Genomic DNA, 4748 nt, shown 5'->3' with positions numbered 1-4748 from the left:
GCATACTCCGACGAAGGGCGACGAGCCGCGATGCGGGCACGCACCCGTGGGCGTGCGGCGGCGGCGACCGGGCTCGCGCGGGCCCGATCTGGGCTCCGCGGGCCGGCGCGGTGGGGAGGAGAGAGGCGGCAACACATGGCGCGAGCTGGTTGGCTCGCGGCGGCGGCGGGGTGACATGGTGCGACGGGATTCGCCGGAGTGAGGTGGAGGGCGCAGCGGACATGTCCGGTGTGGAAGAAAAGTGTCCGGTGGCACGAGGATGAAGAAGACTAGGGTTTCGTCCGCGAATTTGGAAGGGTTGCACATATATATAGGTAGAGGGAGCTAGGAGAGTCCAAATGAGGTGCGGTTTTCGGCCACGCGATCGTGATCGAACGCTCTAGATGATAGAATAGGTTTAGGTGGGTCTTGGGCCAAATATGAAGGGTGTTGGGCTGCAACACACACGAGGCCCTCTCGGTCCCTCGGTTCACCGTTGGAGTATCAAACGAAGTCCAAATGATACGAAACTTGACAGGCGGTCTACCGGTAGTAAACCAAGGCTGCTTGGCAAGTCTCGGTCCAATCCGGAAATGTTTAACCCCCACACATGAAAAGAAGGTAGAAATGACCACCGGAGGAGATAGGAGCGCCGGAATGCAAAACGGACAACGGGGAAAATGCTCGGATGCATGAGACGAACACGTATGCAAATGAAATGCACATGATGACATGATATGCAATGCATGACACGCAAGCAATGATAAGGCGACAACAGCGAATAACTGGAGAACACCTAGCACATCGGTCTCGGGGCGTTACAACACTCCACCACTACGAGAGGATCTCGTCCCGAGATCTAGAATGGCACCGGAGGGAAAACGGAAGAGAAAGAGAAGAGGTAAAACTAAGTTTCTTCTTTGACAAACGAGTGAGACCAGAGAACCTTGAGAAAGGTTAATCCATTCGAGAAAAGAATACAACGGAGATGACGAAGTTGAAAGCACTCCGGTAGGGAAGAGGAAACAAGGAATTACAAATTCGGACATCACTTCATTTGAAAAGAGATGAAAGACTTGATAAGGTGAAAAGAACTAGAAGAGAAGACACAACACTCCGGTTAGATGGATAAACACGAAAAGAGCACGATCCAAGATGATGGGAGAAAAGAGCAACATCGCAATGGCTCCGGAACAAAAGAATAGAAGATAGATAATTGAAATAAAGGAATGGAGAAGAAAATGCCATCTTATGTCACAAAAGAGCTTGAAAAGGCATCTTTAGGAAAAGGGTCGAACGGAGTTGTTGGAACACCGACAACAAAAAGAATAAGCTTGATATGGTCTTGTGGAATACATCTCAAATTATGAGGTGACAACCTGCCACTCACGGGAAAAAGAATTGGATTGATAAGAACAAGGAGACGAGAAACTTATTTCACCGGAAGGATGAAAGAAGAACTTGGGTCTTATATGAGCACCATAAATAGCAACAATCCTTAGGGACGGTTTTAGGTGAAATATAGCCCAAGATAATTCCAATGACGAGATTGATGGCTTTAAAATAGCTCATTCTTAACAACATGTGAATAATGAGACACAAACTCAAATTATCAAGAATGACATAATACCACCTCAAACGATACGGTAGAAAGATTTGCACTCCGGATAGCGAGAAGAAGAAAACTTGAGCTTCTTAGCAAAGACTGTCGAAGAACACTTCAAGAAGGAATTAAATCCTTGATGAATCCATCAAGTAGAACCTTCATGAAGAACTCCGGTAAACAAAAGGATAACGAAAAGAAAGAGAAGTTGAAAACACAAGTTGAATCCTTGTAACGATTTAGATGGATCTTCGTGATAAATAGAGCTTGAACTACGGGAAAGAAAAAGGTAAAGTATCTCGAACTGAGAATATGATATGATGAACCACTCCGAAAAAAGAATTAATCACTTGGATGGGATAAGAATAAGAATTATATTAAGCATATCCTTCCCCAATTAAATTGATGACAATGAACGGATTGGCATATTGCTTATACTCATAGAAACGATTAAGATGGATATAGCACAAACTTGAAAAAGTCTTCGACGAACCACAGATAGAATTAGGAAACTACGAACGCATTGATATGATAAGAAAGAAGAAAAATCTTGAACGAACCACCGTAAGCATTGACAAAGAACGAAGTAAACAGATAAATCGCCGGAAAGGAATTAGAGAATGAATGAAAATACTTGAGGGAAAATAGATCCACGAGAACAAAACATCAGGAGCTGATTAGAGAATACACTTGAATGATGCATCGGTACGATTGGAGAATGATAACTGGAAGCTGACATGAATAATCCAGAATTGATGGACTCCGGATAACAAACTGAGAAGAATCTTGAATTACTCAAGATGGGTGGAAAGAATTCTCACTATCAAAATAGTTATGAGAGGATGACCTCAAACTAGAGCCATGAATCTTTGATAGAACGAAACAAGATTCAAGGGAAAACTCTTCTTCGGTCTTCAAGTGCAGAGAAAGATAACGAGAAACACCACCAAGAATTGTTGATGCACTCCGAAATGAAAAATTAGACAGGTTGAGCCAACGATGAAAAGAATTTGAAAGATCTTGGAGAAAACATAAGACCGATGATAATTCATTCTTACGTCAAACTTCGAAAAGAATTTATGATAGCTCCGAAAAAAAATAAGAAGAGTGAGGTAAGATCCTGGGAAAAGACCTGTGGGTTAGGGCCCACTCAAGAGAAACACCGTTGAAATGATTTAAAAGAGAGGTTGCACCGATTGAATTAAATGGCTAGAATGAGATAACAATCTCGAAAGAGCTTGAAATGATTACGAAAGCAAAGTGGAAACACGAATCTTCTGAGATATCTTGAGCACTCCGAAACAAATGAATAGCGAAGAGTGGATGATTATGAGGTGCACTGGTATGATAAAAATAATGACACGAGGAAAAGGATATGGTCAACACCAAAAGCTTGAATTGAATCCACCGGAGAAGAAAAAGAATGAAGAATAACGAACTTGAAGAGCATCTTCATGGGAACCGACGGGTAAGGACATTGATTGAAAAGAACGAAGAGACTTCACATCAATAAAATGATACTTGATTGAGATATATGAGTCCTCGGAGAAACAAGGGTGGGTGGGCGGGAAAAACAAAGGCAACTTGGAGACGGATGAACCGAACACCGTTGAGAAGAGCTGATAATTGATCTTGCGAATGTTGAAATGATCGGATCCACTTGAAGAGAGACATGCCGGTTGAAAAGGATTGACATGACAATCTCGATGAACAAGAAGGATTTGTATTCACATAGGAGTATGAGAACACCGCTTAGGAAAAATATGGAATCAACATTTGACTTCGAAGCAACTCGAATACCACAACTCAAAACAAAACAAAGGATTGGCTTGCAGAATAAGCCGGAACAAACATATGATAGAGATTTCGTCCGAAGTTTTCGTGGTGGAGCCTACACGGGCTCGATCGTACAGCACCATCATGTACAAGGCAGTGCACATGACATACGAAGCGTCCCCGAGTCGGCATAGCCAAGGACTCTTTAAGACATAACGAGACCACCGTAAAACCGACCGTGAATAGGCGGACCACTAGACGTCGAACCCCAATTTCATATCATACATCTGCCGGAAAGATATCCTAAGAGCTACTTGAATTCCCACTTATAAACTCCCGAAATTTTCCCAGTTATGCAATCAGGTGTTGGGGATACAGGGGAAGCATAATATCTCACCCAAAACTAGCAAATCCTACATCCAGTTGTATCCATCCTTCAACACATAACCAAGAAACCTTCGGTAATCATCTACGTCAACCTTCGAAAAGCATCCGTTATACAAGTTATGGCAATACTCCCGAACTCCCGGCCCAGTACTGGGTGGCGTCGGGGTTATCTCACCAACGAACTGCATAAAAGAGATTTTCGATGTCGGCGTACTAAACTCAGGTATTCCAGAACTGCAACGATAAAATTGTGACGACAACACCTCGGAGCTCAACTCCCCGGGACACTGCCACAACCCCTAAATGACAGGTGGCACCAAGAACAATGTTCTCGTCACAAATGCACCACTTTGCAAGCTTGTGCTAGTCACCACACACATCACAAAAATACATGGGTTGCACCTCTGGAAAGATGGCAAAACATATAACAAAACACATGTAGAGCTCAGGGGCATATCATGCACACAATAATCATGGCAAAAATGACAAATAGCTAATTGGAGCAGTAGATCTGACAATTATCTCAAATAGCACTCTTCTAACAGCATTTCGGGCATCAAGGTGAGCTCAAAAGAAAATGATGCAATGAGATGAAATGATGTACTCTCTGAGGCAAACATTCTGATATACTACACGCCCAAAACGGAGCTACGGATGCGGAGTTACGACATGATGAATATGGGCATGTGAAACATGGAAATCTCGGGGACTTAGTGAAATTATACCTCCGCGAAAGTCAACCGAGACGGAGGGATCCGGGACGGAGCTGTGCAGATCTGAGACGGGACGTGTTTGGATGGGGAAGTGGTGGATCTGATCCATCTTCCACGGATCCGGCGCGGGATGAGCTCTCCGGCGAGCTCGCGACTCCGGCGATGACCGGAGAGGACGGAGGAGGGCGCGAGGCGGCGCGAGGAGGTCGGGGCCGGCCGGGCGGCGCGGTTGCCGGTGAGAGGCGGCGGCGAGGGAGCTCGACGGCGGCGCGAGCGAGACGGGGGAGATG

This window comes from Triticum aestivum, chromosome 4A, assembly GCF_018294505.1.
Source record: "Triticum aestivum cultivar Chinese Spring chromosome 4A, IWGSC CS RefSeq v2.1, whole genome shotgun sequence".
NCBI lineage: Eukaryota > Viridiplantae > Streptophyta > Magnoliopsida > Poales > Poaceae > Triticum > Triticum aestivum.
This window is presented reverse-complemented; position numbering follows the sequence as displayed.